At 41.3% G+C, this 17286-nt stretch overlaps 1 long non-coding RNA gene across 1 annotated transcript; it reads left to right on the top strand.

Annotated features, from left to right (window-relative positions):
- Window positions 1–11031: 11031 nt before the first annotated feature.
- Window positions 11032–16760, top strand: LOC143781572 (uncharacterized). Its single transcript, XR_013216765.1, has 3 exons — window positions 11032–11129; window positions 16352–16506; window positions 16592–16760. It is a non-coding gene; the product is annotated as an uncharacterized LOC143781572 (long non-coding RNA).
- The last annotated feature ends 526 nt before the right edge of the window (window positions 16761–17286 follow it).

The raw sequence follows: 17286 nt of genomic DNA, 5'->3' as shown, positions 1-17286 counted from the left end.
ATTATGTTTCCAAAATTGTGCTGATGTAAAGCAGACATGTGGGAAATGTTATTTATTAACTATATTATGTGATATGACTCTCTAATTTAAGGGCATAAAAACTAAAGTTTGAAAATTGCTAAATTTTCTAAATTTTCACAAAATTTCCATTTTTTTCACAAATAAATGCAAGCCATATCGAATAAATTTTACCACTATCATAAATTACAATATGTCACGAGAAAACACTCTCAGAATTACCAAGATTCGTTGAAGCGTTTCAGAGTTATGACCTCATAAAGTGACAGTGGTCAGAATTGAAAAAAATGGCCTGGTCAGGAAATTGAAAACAGGCTTCAGGGTGAAGGGGTTGAGCTTCAGTCTTGAAGGAATCATCTAATGTATTTTCTTGAGTTAAAGTCTTTGGAAGAAGAAAAGTGAAATATCATGGGGGAGCAGTGAAAAAATATCACTAACTATACAAACCGAGACACATTTTTGGAAGTACGTAGGGTGACATTACTTTTCAGGTAAGATTGGTAAAGGCCTGGTTTGGGTTGATATGTTCTATGGGAGCAAACACCTTTACAAAACAGTTGAAGGATGATATGTCCTTTTAAATAGAATATGATGTAGTGGCTTTAGATGGTAGAATGGTTCAAACTTATTGATGGTGGAAAGAATGAGGATGTAAGCAGATGCAGATGATGGGTCAATATCTTTACCTACAGGGTAGCAGCAACATTAATGATTACACACAGTCTTACAAGAAACAACAAGTTTAGTAAAATCAACATTCTCAGAAGAGGCAATGGGTTAATTTAAGGTAGACAATGGTATTAAAGGTGGGTCTACATTTATGACCTTTGCTTACACATGCGACAATATGTTGACACTTGCAGTCATATGCTGGCAATCTCTTCAGCAACATATGCTGGCAATCTCTTCAGCAACACTTCCTTCATACTGCAACAATGTCTGTGTCACTCCCTCAGCAACTCAGCACACTCTCACAGTTCTGGTCAATACGTCAGTCATGATCACCTCTATTGACAGCAATGACCTGCAAAGTATACACACTTTTCTACCCATCACAGTTACTACATCACAGCGCCTTACACAAAGACACAAGTAACCTAGCTGTCTCTGTTGTGATACTCCTCTTCAAAATTAGCTGAAAGGTTTCTCTGGTTTCCCTAATATGGCCCCTCTTTGTAAGATAACCAAATATCAGAGTTATGTGATAGACTTATTGCAATAGAAAGATGATTTTATTAATCAATTTAATAAGCAAGATAAGATAATAAAAGATGGTTGCCAACTTTGACAGGCTTGCCCATTTAATTGTGCTTCATTTTGACATTCTTTTTAATCTGCCAAAAACAACGGAGCAGATTTTTTTCAAAAAATAGTCTATGGCTATTGGCACATTTTCCCAAGTTTTCCCATTAGAAGGCGCTTCAGGAAAAGCTGGTGGTCATTTTCCTGAGACAAGTTTGACGGTGGATTTGTCATCATTCTTGTGGCTGCCCTGCCACTGGCGTCTTTCTCTCTATACTGTCAATTATAGATTGGGTGACTTCTATGCAGAAGTCACTCAAAGAATGAGCATATCACTTCTTTAAACCGCTTTAGGGTTTCCGAACCTTGAAGCAGTTAAAAGAAGTGACATAGGACAGAACATGTGCACAGCAAAATTGTTTTGACATTGCTGCGCACCATGTTTATTATATTGGGTGCCCTTGTGGCACTTTTCAGGCAGATCTTTGGTGGAACAGAGAACAGGTAGCGGAGGAGTGGCTCAGACTTTCACAGTGCTTCCTATGAAAAAGAAAATGGGGCACTGAAGACAGATGGAGACAGCGACGTCAGAATGGAGTGCATTAGGTTTGGTGACCATAGATTAGAAATATATAGTAACATTTAATATTGGGGGTGTAGGGTGACTTTAAATATATTTTATCATTACCTCCACTTCCACCCAGATTCATCTTTTCTGCTACAGTCTAGAGGAAGACATTCACTATCGAAAATTGACACAACTATTGTCCATATTGCAGGAAAAATAACTTACCAAGTTAATGGAAATGTTAAGCAGGTTGCTGTAATCTCTTTCTGTATTGACAAAGTTAAAGAACATACAAAACAAAAATAAAAACAGTGCTACACTTTTGTGTATATTTGAAAACCAATGCTTAGTATATTGAGCCAGCAGCAAGAAACATACACATAATTTGACTCCTCCTCCTCATAGTAAGGTTAAGCCCTGCCCCAAGAGCTAAAGACCGCCCCCGAGGATGCACTATACTTTACCATGCAGTGTAAAGCCCAACATTTCCATCTTTGAGATTCAGTGATTCAAAAATTAGCTTCAACTTTTAGGGACAGTTTATTTTTGTTGTTTTATTGTATCATTTCTGGAATGATGTTTAGTATGTTTTCTCAGTTTGTAATACCATTCTCTGCAGCTCTTGTATGTTTTTGGACAGTAGCTGAATAGTTCTCATTTGGGAGTCTTTATGAATATTCTTATCCATTAAAAACTTGATTAATTCATACTTTTCATCCGAGTCACAAATGTATTGTTCAGGCTATAGTTGGTGGTAATGATTTTTCACTTGAGAATATTCTTGTTTATGTAAGATTTCTATCCACTTAGATATCTTACTCATTCATGCCTTAACTTCTGGCTCATACGCCCAGTGATTCGACAAGTTATCTATTGGGGATGGGTGGTGTCCCAAAAATATCTGTAGTAGGGGAATATTCTTAAAAAAATTATTTAGCTTTTTTTTTACAAGCAATAAATATTTTATAAGTAGATTTATGTGAAACTTGGGACCTCATCTTAAAAGGTTTTACACCCATTGACTTAATTTCTGTTATGCAATAATCTCCACGCAGAACGGTGACCTTTATACAAAAATGAAGCAATAGCTTTATAAAATCTGTAGTCTATTATTGATAACATTACATGTATCATAATGAAGAAGAAAACGAAAAGTAGAGGACATGATCATTGTAAAACTGACGAAAACATGGTTGTCTGCCCACCGGTGAAGCCAATTTTTTTGGGTGTCTGCACAAAAATAAACTATCAATCATTTTTTTTGTTAGAATGTTGTCAGAGATGGTGGATGATAAATTACTTTTAATGCGTTGCTATAAACAATGGATCTGGAATACACACAAGCTGTAGTAGGAAAATGAAAGTATAAAAGTAATCATTATGAATATTATTTTTACAGTGTATAGCGATGATGGCACAGGATGATATAGGTAAATTGTTAGGCTCATCTGGTGAGGTGTATCCTCTAAGCCAGGGGTGGACATATCAAAGGGGCCCAAAAGGTAAGGTGGCCCATTTCTACCTTCAAAGCAGGTGCAATTTTGTATTTTTAGGAGCTCTTGGGCTGCAAAGGGCCCATATTTTGATCTTACACAAGTGCCCTTTACTGACTGTGTCCGGCAGTGCGCTGAGCTACACATGGACCCCAGTGGTTGATACAGTGAAGCAGGTAGGCACGTGGAAAGTGAGGACTTGGCTCACTCAGGAATCTCAGGAGCAGCAGGATGGATGAAGATTAACCCAGCAGGCAAGTTAAAGAACAGTATGCACAGAAGATGGAGCACACCAGACAGGGAAGTCTACAGTCTCACTCCCAAGTCACAGGTGTGTGTCTTAATGGACGAAGGGAGATTATGTTATTGATCTACTCCAGGCAACTTGCAAAACCCGACGTGGAGCACAACTAATAGCAGCCAACCAGGGGAAGGAAGCGGATCCTGGAATGCCCAGGACAGGTGTGTGACACAAATATATGGGATTGTTATTTGGACCATGTAGGGCACCTGAAAATTTGATATTTAAACACCATATGGCATGTTTGTTTGTATATTGTGTGATGGTACATTGGAATATAGGTACATAACGGCACCAGATAAAAAAAATAAAATGTACGCCCTATGCACAATACCATATTACACTACTACATATGTACAACCTCCGAGTTTTATGTACTGTAACACAGCACTCTTGAAAATCTATGGTGCTCCAGACTTAGCGCCTGAATTGCTATTGTATTTGTTCATTTCTTTGTCTAGTTTTTGGTGTTTTTGTCCTGTTTTTGATTTGTGTCCAATTTTCCTTTTAATTTGCTCCTTTCATTGCTCTGTTTTATATATGTTTCCTTTGTAATTCAGATCGGTGAGGATATAGCAAAATAGCGGCCTCTGGTCAGCATTTATGTAAACCATAATGTACCGTCAAGAGGTTAAAAAAACATCCTTATACTCACCCCTACGCTCCCTTCGCTCCCTTCGTAGTTCACTGTCACCCATTCAATCCTCTCTGCATATTCTGATTGTCTGCAACTCATATTGGAGATCTCGGGTTTCTTACACTGTGCTGTGCATGCGAACAGGAAGATCATGGTGCACGTTGTGCCGCCGTTGACATCTCGCGAACTAGTGCAGAATCCTTCCAGGTGTCATCACAGCTGGACGTCTGGTGTAAGTCCAATGTAAGAGGCCTGACAATTCCTACTCGAGTTTCGGGGATCAGGAGATGTGGCAAGGACGTGCTCGGTGGCGGTGAGAAGTGGAAGGGCCACCGAGGTGAGCAAAGGGTGAGTTTAAGCATTATTTTTACTTTTTACATATTATGTTTATGATGGAGAGAGCGCACAACATAATAAGGAACATTAGATTTGTAGAGAAGAATTTCTATGCGAATCGAAATTCCTGAGAAATTCCACGCAATATTATTCGGCCCCTTTAACTTAATACTTTGTTGCGCCACCTTTTGCTGCGATTACAGCTGCAAGTCGCTTGGGGTATGTCTCTATCAGTTTTGAACATCGAGAGACTGAAATTCTTGCCCATTCTTCCTTGGCAAACAGCTCGAGCTCAGTGAGGTTTGATGGAGATCGTTTGTGAACAGCAGTTTTCATCTCTTTCCACAGATTCTCGATTGGATTGAGGTCTGGACTTTGACTTGGCCATTCTAACACCTGGATACGTTTATTTGTGAACCATTCCATTGTAGATTTTGCTTTATGTTTGGGATCATTGTCTTGTTGGAAGACAAATCTCCGTCCCAGTCTCAGGTCTTTTGCAGACTCCAACAGGTTTTCTTCAAGAATGGTCCTGTATTTGGCTCCATCCATCTTCTCATCAATTTTAACCATCTTCCCTGTCCCTTCTGAAGAAAAGCAGGCCCAAACCATGATGCTGCCACCACCATGTTTGACAGTGGGGATGGTGTGTTCAGGGTGATGAGCTGTGTTGCCTTTACGCCAAGCATATCTTTTGGCATTGTTGCCAAAAAGTTCGATTTTGGTTTCATCTGACCAGAGCACCTTCTTCCACATGTTTGGTGTGTCTCCCAGGTGGTTTGTTGCAAACTTTAAATGACACTTTTTATGGATATCTTTGAGAAATGGTTTTCTTCTTGCCACTCTTCCATAAAGGCCAGATTTGTGCAGTGTATGACTGATTGTTGTCCTATGGACAGACTGTCCCACCTCAGCTGTAGATCTCTGCAGTTCATCCAGAGTGATCAAGGGTCTCTTGGCTGCATCTCTGATCAGTCATCTCCTTGTTTGAGATGAAAGTTTAGAGGGATGGTGGGGGTTAGTCTTCCCTCCCTAACTATATCCCTTCTTCTGATGAAGCTGCAGCAAACTCTCCCTATGCTAAGATCGGCAGAAGTAAGATGGCGGTCGGCGTGCACCCCCTTTATAGCCCGTGACGCCGCAGAAAGCAAGTCAATCACTGTCATGCCCTTCTCTAAGATGGTGGGGACCGAGACCTATGTCATCACTCTGCCCACACTCTGCGTCCTCCTTCATTGGCTGAGAAATGGCACTGAAAGCATCATACGAAACGCGACTTTGGCGCGCAGATCGCCGACCTCATGGCCGATCCCACACTAGGAACGGGTCGGGTTTCATGAAACCTGACTTTGCCGAAAGTCGGCGATTTTTGAATTTGTCTGATCTGTTTTGCTCAACCCTACTAGCCATCCATGATCTCCTTCATGCCAGCTCATGTGATTGGTAATGAAAAAAAAATCCTAAGCCATCACATCACCAACCAACAAATCTATTTCAGGAAATAGCATCAGGCAGACTGTTGTTGATGCTTTTTGAAACTGTGCTATTCCAACCTTTAGGAGACTTTATCACAATTTACAGCACTTTCGCAAGAAGAAAAAGCCCTTTTTTTTCCTTTTCTTTTTTTAAAATGTGGGTTGACCTTAACGGGAAATTGTATGCTTTAACACAGCCCAACAAATTAATTTTAATTTATGCTACAAAAGTGGTGTAAATTATATTAGAAGCATACTCATTATTATTATTATTTATTTCTATAGCACCATTGATTCCATGGTGCTGTACATGAGAAGGGGTTACATACAAATTACAGATATCACTTACAGTAAGCAAACTAACAATGACAGACTGATACAGAGGGGCGAGGACCCTGCCCTTGCGGGCTTACATTCTACAGGATTATGGGGAAGGAAGACAGTAGGTTGAGGGTTGCAGGAGCTCCGGTGTTGGTGAGGCGGTAGCTTCGGTAGTGGTGAGGAGGCAGCAGGGTCAGTGCAGGCTGTATGCTTTCCTGAAGAGATGAGTTTTCAGGTTCCGTCTGAAGGATCCGAATGTGGTGATAACCGGACGTGTTGGGGCAAAGAATTCCAGAGGATGGGGGATATTCGGGAGAAGTCTTGGAGGCGATTGGATGAGGAGTGAATAAGTGTGGAGGAGAGAAGGAGGTCTTGGAAGGACTGGAGATTACGTGTGGGAAGATATCGGGAGATTAGTTCAGAGATATATGGAGGAGACAAGTTATGGATGGCTTTGTAGGTCAGTATTAGTAATTTGAACTGGATACGCTGAGGGAATGGGAGCCAGTGAAGAGATTTGCAGAGGGGGGAAGCAGAGGAGTAGCGAGGAGAGAGATGAATTAGTCGGGCATCAGAGATAAGGATGGACTGGAGAGGTCCAAGGGTGTTAGCAGCGAGGCCGCAGAAAAGGATGTTGCAGTAGTCAAGGCGGGAAATGATGAGGGCATGCACAAGCATTTTAGTAGATTGACGGTTGATGAAAGGATGGATTCTGGAGATATTTTTGAGCTGGAGGCGACAGGGGGTGGAAAGAGCTTGGATGTGCGGTTTGAAGGACAGGGCAGAGTCAAAGGTTACTCCGAGGCAGCGGACTTCCGGTACGGGGGAAAGCATGATGTCATTGATTGCGATAGATAGGTCAGATAAGGAAGATCTATGGGATGGAGGAAAGATGATGAGTTCAGATTTGTCCACATTGAGTTTGAGGAAGCGAGAGTAGAAGAAGGAGGATATGGCTGATAGGTACTCTGGGATTCTGGACAGCAGAGCGGTGACATCTGGGCCAGAGAGGTAAATATGAGTGTCATCAGCATAGAGGTGGTACTGGAATCCATGGGACTTTATGAGTTGTCCCAAGCCAAGTATATAGATTGAGAAGAGTAAGGGTCCTAGAACAGAGCCTTGGGGGACTCCAACAGAGAGAAGGTGGGATGAGGAGGTAGTGTGGGAGTGGGAGATGCTGAATGTGCGGTTGGAAAGGTACAAGGAGATCCAGGATAGGGTGAGGTCTTTGATGCCAAAGGAGGAGAGGATCTGTAGTATTCTATCATGTCTATGATTGAAGTACATTACTGTTCCTGGCACAGAGCAGCTAAAATTCATTGAGAGGCCTACAAAAGGTATCCATGTCCTAAAAGATTAGGGGTCAGGTATTGATATTCAGCCCCAAAATGAGGTTTAAATGTATATTTTAGCATTCTCTGGGTCCTTCCCTGTCTTGTATACGACCCTGACTGCATGGATTCAATGTTCCACTATACAACTTCCTTTGCCCAAATTTGTCGAGAGACCCATGACAGATATCCAAAAGCTTTTGGGGTCAGATATTGTTACTCAGCCACAAAATGATGTTTCATTAGACATTTTGGCTTGCTATAGGGCCATCCCTGACTTATGTATAACCGCGACTGTTTTGATTCAATGTTCCGCAATACAACTTCCTTGTAAATGCCTTTGGTCTGCATCTAAGACCATGGCCTATATCCAATCTGTGATGAGATCCACTCATGTTTTGGCACGAAATATACAGTACATAAGGCCAACATGTAGATACCCCGAAAAGATGTCAATTCAGCCTAGGAAAAATTGTAGAAACCAATCAAGATGGGCCGAAAAGTAAGAGTTTTTCAGTAAGTTATTAACACGATATACAGTATATTTATATGACCAAGCAGTATGAGGGAGTTTTAGGCAAGTCGCTTAATGAGATTTCTCTTAGTCATTGGTAAAACTCTAAGAAATTTTAACAACTGTTATTAACATTATGCTAACCAGATGCAAGATATTTCCCAATGTATGATGATGTATGGCTGAGGAAGATAAGCAGAGAATGAAAGCTGTAACCACAGAATTCTATACTCCCTCTGAGGAACACTGTCCTTCACTGACCCGGATGATGGACCGTTTCTCTACTTATTCTCCGAAAGCTATATAACACCTCCTTAGATAAAGCATCTTTATACTTGTACACTTGGGGCAGTATTATAGTAGTTATATTCTTGTACATAGGGGCAGTATTATAGTAGTTATATTCTTGTACATAGGAGCAGTATTATAGTAGTTATATTCTTGTACATAAGGGCAGTATTATAGTAGTTATATTCTTGTACATAGGGGCTGTGTTATAGTAGTTATATTCTTGTACATAGGAGCAGTATTATTGTAGTTATATTGTTGTACATAGGAGCAGTATTATTGTAGTTATATTCTTGTACATAGGAGCAGTATTATAGTAGTTATAGTCTTGTACATAGGGGCAGTATTATAGTAGTTATATTCTTGTACATAGGAGCAGTATTATTGTAGTTATATTCTTGTACATAGGGGCAGTACTATAGTAGTTATATTCTTGTACATAGGGACAATATTACAGTAGTTATATTCTTGTACATAGGAGCAGTATTATAGTAGTTATATTCTTGTACATAGGGGCAGTATTATATTAGTTATATTCTTGTACATAGGAGCAGTATTATTGTAGTTATATTCTTGTACATAGGAGCAGTATTATATTAGTTATATTCTTGTACATAGGAGCAGTATTATTGTAGTTATATTATTGTACATAGGAGCAGTATTATATTAGTTATATTCTTGTACATAGGAGCAGTATTATTGTAGTTATATTATTGTACATAGGGGCAGTATTATAGTAGTTATATTCTTGTACATAGGGGCAGTATTATAGTAGTTATATTCTTGTACATAGGAGCAGTATTATAGTAGTTATATTCTTGTACATAGGGGCAGTATTATAGTAGTTATATTCTTGTACATAGGAGCAGTATTATATTAGTTGTATTCTTGTACATAGGAGCAGTATTATTGTAGTTATATTCTTGTACATAGGGGCAGTATTATAGTAGTTATATTCTTGTACATGGGAGCAGTATTATAGTAGTTATATTCTTGTACATAGGGGAAGTATTATAGTAGTTATATTCTTGTACATAGGAGCAGTATTATAGTAGTTATATTCTTGTACATAGGGGCAGTATTATAGTAGTTATATTCTTGTACATAGGGGCAGTATTATAGTAGTTATATTCTTGTACATAGGGGCAGTATTATAGTAGGTATATTCTTGTACATAGCAGTATTATAGTAGTTATATTCTTGGACATAGAAGCAGTATTATAGTAGTTATATTCTTGGACATAGGAGCAGTATTATAGTAGTTATATTATTGTACATAGGAGCAGTATTATAGTAAAGAAAAAGCAACGAAGATCAGCTCACCTCCTCTCAGTCCCAGCGCACGGATCATGCAGTGCTGCAAGTGGTACGAAGGAAAAGCAGAAGTCCAGCGTGGGTGATGTCCATAAAAAATACCTTTATTCCATTTTTGTTAAAAGCACATAAATCCAAAGTCCATCTTCATATCCATAGACACAAAAACGGGTGATTCCTACCAGTGACAGTCACAGGCTTAAAGTGCATTAAAATCAAACGCGTTTCAACGGTCTTGCCGCCTTACTCATTGTGATAAAAATAAAATGAAAGAGGGCTGCCATATAGGACTAGGCCCATTAGGTTACACCCCCTGATCTTGCAGACAGCAGAAACAGGGCAACACCTACAGGTAATTAGTGAGTTTAGTCTGAAATGTGCATGTACAAATACTATGCTTAAGGCAGGAGAAAGAAAGAAAGAAAAAAGAAAAAAAAAAAAACATATATGCAAGAATTATAACTTATCATTCATAATAATTCATAAGATCCTGCCGGATATTCATGCCTAGGGGGGCTCTGGACTTAAGTTGATACATCCACCATATCTCTCTGTTGGTTATTTTTCTTTTTATATCTCCCCCTCGAAATGGAGCTTTAACCCTTTCAATCCCGCGGACCTCCAATGAGCGGACGTCCCCATTGTGTTTATGGATGAAGTGTCTTATGGGTGATTTTATTCACTGCATCAGACAGGTGCCTCCGTATTCTCACCTTCAGGGGACCCCCCGTGCACCCCACATATTGCTGGTCACAGGTGGTGCCATTAATCACATACACCACATTGGAGGTGTTGCAGTTGATGTAGTGGTTAATGTTGTACGTCTTTTTAGTGACAGATGAGTGGAATTCCTTACTGGTCACCAGTGGCGTACACACCATGTATGCGACGGGTGCCGCCGCATCCGGGCCCCACGGCCGGGGGGGCCCGGTGCTGCCCGGCCCCATGGTGTGTACGCCACCTATTTTTTTTTTTTTTTTTTTTTGTGTTAATTTTTTTTTTTGCTCGGGTCGGGGAGGGCGCGCGCGCGGCGAGGCGACAGGGCTTTGCTGTCGGGCCCTGTCGGAGATGAGCGTGTGGGGAAGCAGGAAGCTTCCCCACGGTGCTGCGCTGCAGTTGGAGGGGGAAGGTCACATAGGGGGCGCGGTGATCTCATTTCCGAGCGACCGGAAATGACGTCACCGTGCACCCTTTGCGACCGACGGCTGCTCGCTCCTGGAGAGTGTCAGCGGGGCGGCTCTGCGTGTCTGGGTCCACGGCCTGGTGTCCGTGCAGCGGAGCACAGTGGGTGAGTAGCGGCTCCGCTCTCTGCTGATTATCCTCCCCTCTCCCAGCGCATTCTCCTCCCTCTGATCCTGCCTGGACCTCTCTTCCTGGATCCCTCTTCCTCCCTGTGGGATCTGCTGGGATCCCTCCTTGCGCCATCTCTGGCAGTGACCTCTGATCTCTCCGCTGCGCCGGTGGGAACACTTAGGAAGTTGTCACTTGTTGTAAAGATGAGCAAACTATGTCCCAGTATGTAGCAGAGCTGGGAGTGCTGGGATCACTGGGAGCTCGGTGCATCAGGAGAACTGTGCTGCATTACCGGGGGAGAAGTGTGGGAAGCATGAGTCTGCACAACCAGTCTGCTCCAATGGATGATTGTACTACGCCACAGCAGCTGAGAGAGACATTGTACTCTGCATTATCCTAGCTCCTAGTTGGCTGACAAGTAGGTGCTATAAGAGGTTATAAGGGGTCCCCTCTAGGACCCTCGCCCACATGTACATGCCATAAGAGAGAATATAAGGGGTCCTATAAGGCAGGCAGCCCCTCTGGGACCCTCACCTACATGTACATGCCATAAGAGAGAATATAAGGGGTCCTATAAGGCAGACAGCCCCTCTAGGACCCTCACCCACATGTACATGCCATAAGAGAGAATATAAGGGGGTCCTATAAAGCCCCTCTAGGACCCTCACCTACATGTAGATGCCCTAAGAGAGAATATAAGGGGGTCCTATAAGACAGGCAGCCCCTCTGGGACCCTCACCTACATGTAGATGCCCTAAGAGAACATATAAGGGGTCCTATAAAGCCCCTCTAGGACCCTCACCTACATGTACATGCCCTAAGAGAACATATTAGGGGTCCTATAAAGCCCCTCTAGGACCCTCACCTACATGTAGATGCCCTAAGAGAACATATTAGGGGTTCTATAAAGCCCCTCTAGGACCCTCACCTACATGTACATGCCATAAGAGAGAATATAAGGGGGTCCTATAAGGCAGGCAGCCCCTCTGGGACCCTCACCTACATGTAGATGCCCTAAGAGAACATATAAGGGGTCCTATAAAGCCCCTCTAGGACCCTCACCTACATGAGTTGTGCGACCTTACAGTCTCAGCTCAGCTGCATCGTCCGGTCTTCCAGCTCTGCTACATAGGGACATGAATAGTGCACTTTTTACCAATGACATTTTCACTGGAAAACACAAATAACTGAGATGGAAATGGCGGACTGTGATTAACCCCGTGGGTGATCTTAGTCCTGTCACCATGGATGACCACGTCTTCCCATCTCCTGGCTTGTCTGTGGACGCCATTTGTTGCAGATGTGACTCGGAGGCATCAATGATTGACCAGAGGTGCAGCCAATGCTTGCGGGAGCTCAAGGGTGACGGTGGTGTCACTTATTCTACAGGTGTCTACTAATTAACAGCCCCTCGGCCCGCCGCACAATGAATTGCGACAGGGCAGAGCCTGACACAGGATTTTAATTGACTGCCTCCTGGCAGCTCGGAGAGTGGTGATCCCGGCGATATGGGTAACAGTGCTTCCCAGCCAGCGAGTGGTGCAGGGCAGTATAAAAAAAAGATGTTCAGCTAGGGGTCCTGAATCTACCATCAGACCTAGACCATTCAGTGTATTTATGTTATGCCAGGGAGGAAACGTGAGCAATGCTTTTGCAGTTCAGTAGTGGTTATACTAAGTTGTTCTGCAGCTAGAAGGTCACACTGAGTTACACGGAACTAGAGGTAGTCTGCAAGAACCCCTTGATGGGAGATGTGATGTATTTCCAGGAGACATAGCAATTGATGCCCTACAGTCAGACAGACCAGATCAGGTGTTTAATCTAAAGTTAAGGTTTTACTGAATTTAGCTCTTCAGTTCAAGTGGTTTCCAGGTTATGAAGCTCTGCTGTGGAGGGGGATATAAGATTGAATGTGCTTTGTTTCTACAGAAAGAAGCTTTACCATTATGTCAAGCTACAAGCATCTGAGCGGTGCTCAGAAGCGTAAAAAAAAGAGAGAGGAAAGCCAGAAACATGCCAAAATGCCCAAAATCAGTAGTTTCTTCAATGCCCCTTCTTCTGCAGAGAGCTCTGTTACTATTTCACATACAGAAGATTTAGAAGCAAGGGCTGAAAGTCTTTGCTCCTCAGAGAATTCAATACAGGAACTGGCGCAATCCAGAGATCATCCTGCAGCAAGTACAGTTGAGCAAATGGCACGTGTTACTGAAGCTAGCACGGAAGATATTTGTGAAAAACAGGCAGACCAGCCAGGCACTTCTGGATTGGCTAGCGAAGAATTCGTTATGCCATTTGATAGCAGTACGAGTCCTATCAACCTTGCTTGTGAAAAATACATAACAGACAGAGCAAATTTCCCAGTTACTATAACAGACTCGTCTGTTAAGATGTTTATAATTACGCATGGCCCTTGCAGACCACCAGGACCATTTCCTAGAGATAATGACGACAATAAAAGATGCTTTTCTGCGAAGTATTATGAGAAAATAACGAAAACAGGTCAAAAATTTCCAGTTTCTTGGCTTTGTTACTCGCCAAAATTAAATGCAGCATACTGTGAGCCATGCTGGCTGTTTGGTGATCGAAGAAAATTAGGATTTTCCCCAGCTTGGGCCAGAGGACTTAAAAACTGGAGAGGCTTATCGCACAAAATACAACGCCATGAATGTTCACAATCTCATCTAGAAGCTTGTGTAGTTTATGATCAGTGGCGAAGAAAGGGATCAATTGACCTGCAAACTGAAAATCAGTTAAGAAATCAACATAATTTCTGGAGGCAAATTTTAAAAAGAATAGTGAATGTTACCCTAACAATGGCCATGGCTAACATGCCATTTCGGGGTCACAGAGAAAAAATTGGCAAAATCAATAGTGGTAATTTCCTGGCAATTATAGAGTTACTAGCACTCTATGATCCCCTGCTTAAGGAACTGCTGGAACTGCCAGAGGGCACAGCAAAATACCTTAGTCCCAGAATTCAAAACGAATTAATAGAAATTTTGTCAACCAAAGTAAAATCTGAGATTTTATCTCAAGTGAATGAAGCTCACTTCTATTCGCTGATCATGGATACAACGCAAGATGTATCAAAAACTGATCAGATGAGCCAAGTAATTAGATACGTGTCTGTTGAAAGGAATGCAAATATGAGAGCCACGAAAGTTCGCATCCATGAAGCCTTTCTTGGATTTCAAGCCATTCATGACCAGCGTGCTGCTGGTATAGAGAAAGAGATCCTGGAATGCATTGACAGCAATGGCCTTTCCATTCATAAGTGCCGTGGTCAGGGCTATGATGGAGCTGCCACAATGAGTGGCATCTATTCTGGTGTGCAGGCCCGAATTTTAGAAAAAGAACACAATGCTATGTATGTTCACTGTGCAGCACATAATTTGAATCTTGTTCTTCAAGATGCTGTTTCAGAAATTACAGAAATTTCAAACTTTTCTGATATATTGCAACATGTCTATACATTTTTTGGGGAAAGCATACGACGTTGGGAGCTTTTGTCATCATTTACAAGCAGTTCATCGGTCACACTAAAAAAATTATGTCCCACACGCTGGTCTTCCCGTCATGAGTCGCTGCTTGCCCTAAGATTTCGTTTTTCTGATGTAATGATGGCATTGTCAAAAATCATCCTTATTTCATCCAAAAAAACTGAAATAAATGAGGCAATGGCTCTTAAAAAGAAAATGGATTCATTTCAGTTTGTTTTTTTGGTTGTCCTTCAGACAAAAGTATTACAGACTGTTAATGCACTGTCAACCATGCTGCAGGCAGAAAGCATGGATTTATCTAAGGCAACTAATTTAATAAAGAATGCAGCTGAAGAACTTTCACAATTCAGAAATCATTTTGATGAAGCGAAAGAGAGCGCTATCTTGTTGGCACGCAGCTGGGGCATCTCCCCAGCTTTTGAAAGTAAGCGATTATCAAAAGTTAAAAAGCATTTTGATGAACTGAGTACGGATGAGAGATTGCACATTCCGGAGGACCGATTTAAAGTCACCGTGTTCTATGAGTATTTAGACATCATTGTAGGTCAGCTGTCAAACCGATTTAATGGAATGAATCGGGTTGTGCAGTATTTTAGGATACTTCAGCCTGCAGATCTGGCATCTTCCTCAGATGAGGAATTATATGAGGCTGCATTACAGCTGCAGAAAAAGTACAACCAAGATCTTTCACCAGCATTTCCAGCCCAGCTTCTGAGTTTTAGATGTGCTCTAAAGAATGACATTCAAAAATTGACATCTGTCAAGGACCTTGCACATTTACTGTTAGTCGAAAATAGCCTGCTATCGTCAAATCTACCGGATGTGTGCATAGTCTTACTTTTATTCCTAACCTTGCCAGTAACGGTAGCATCAGCAGAAAGATCCTTCTCAAAATTAAAACAAATTAAAAACTATCTAAGAAGTACAATGTCTGAACACAGACTCTCTGGTCTTGCCATTCTAAGCATTGAAAATGCAAGAGCCAACCAACTTGACATAGATGGCATTGTTGACCAATTTGCTGAAGCAAAAGCACGTAGGCGCCAGTTCTAACCTTCCTAACGTTTGTTATACTCCGTGAGTATGCAAGTTGAAGTTGAAGTTTTATTTTTTTTTTATAGAGATGGGTGGATTTTCCATACTTATTTCCAGATTCCCCTGGAATGTAATTTTTTTCGTAAATGCCAGTTTTGTTAATGTTTTAATCTAGGATTTTAATTGGCTATCAAAACACCTCTTTTTACAATGAGACTTAATCTTCTCTTAAAAAAAAAATTCACCCATCTCTATTTCAGAGTTCTGGTTTCAAAGTTCCATTTGTTGCATCTGCATGAATGCATCAGTTCTTTATGTTGTTTAAAAACGTTTTCTAAGCCTTTTGCAGACCTGTATACAGCTGTATCATACACCATTCACATGTCTTTGCAGGTGTTGTAAGGGGTTAGAAGCTACTTTGCCCTGTCCATATTTTGCAGAGGGCAAGTGGCAACTATTTCCTTTACAGTAGTTAACTGACAATTTTATTGGCCATTTTAATACTGAAAATATATCTACGTCAGTCACTAAAATGTATTTTGCTATATCTGTTTAAATATATACCATTATGGTATATTCTAGTTTAAAAAACAAGCACGTTATGGTGAATGGCAGCTGTATGCACACATGGTAAAAGGCATTCAAAGTCTCACTCAACTAATTTGTGTTATTTACATTATAGGTTGCCACATCTCAATATTTGCGGAATGTTTGGCCACAGTTTTGGTTTTGAGTTCAAGTTTCAGAAGTTTAGAATGTTTCCAAGTTTTTCTGTTATTTTCAAGTTTGGGAGTTTTTGCTGGGAACACCACCATTCTCTGTTGTTCAAAGTTCCAGGTAATGTTTATCATACTAAAGTGAATAAATGTTTAGGATCACACTGTATTGGGGATGGCAAATAATAATAGTTTCACTTTTTTAGGTTGAATTCATTTTATCTATTACTGCAATGCAATGCTGCTTTCTCCTGCAATGCTGCTTTCTGGTAAGTCTATTTTTTATTGCCTTCGCCATATAAATTAGTAATTGGGGGGTGTGGCTGTGGAGAGGGTGTGGCTGTGGAGGGGGTGTGGCTGTGGAGGGGGCGTGGCTTAACATGCAAATTTTCTTCGGGGGGGGGGGGGGGCCTTTGCTCAATTTTGCTATGGGGCCCTGTGAAATCTATGTACGCCCCTGCTGGTCACCATATATTTACAGCAGGTGCAGATATTGTGCCCGCACTTGTATGTGCCTTTAGTACTGAGCCAGTTTTCTTTCTCTTTTAACCTTTTGTCCTCACTAACAAAGAGGCTGGGGGATAAGATGTCGTTCAGACTGGGGGCTTTTTTAGCGATATAACGCACTGGTTTGGACAAGATTTGGTTCAGCTCTTTAAGCCTGTGACTGTCACTGGTATGAATCACCCGTTTTTGTGTCTATGGATATGAAGATGGACTTTGGATTTATGTGCTTTTAACAAAAATGGAATAAAAGGTATTTTTTATGGACATCACCCACGCTGGACTTCTGCTTTTCCAGTATTATAGTAGTTATATTCTTGTATATAGGAGCAGTATTATAGTAGTTATATTCTTGTATATAGGAGCAGTATTATAGTAGTTATATTCTTGTACATAG

Source organism: Ranitomeya variabilis, chromosome 6 (assembly GCF_051348905.1).
Source record: "Ranitomeya variabilis isolate aRanVar5 chromosome 6, aRanVar5.hap1, whole genome shotgun sequence".
Taxonomy (NCBI): Eukaryota; Metazoa; Chordata; class Amphibia; order Anura; family Dendrobatidae; genus Ranitomeya; species Ranitomeya variabilis.
The sequence above is the reverse complement of the archived record's forward strand: the minus strand, read 5'-3'. Positions and strand labels throughout refer to the sequence as shown.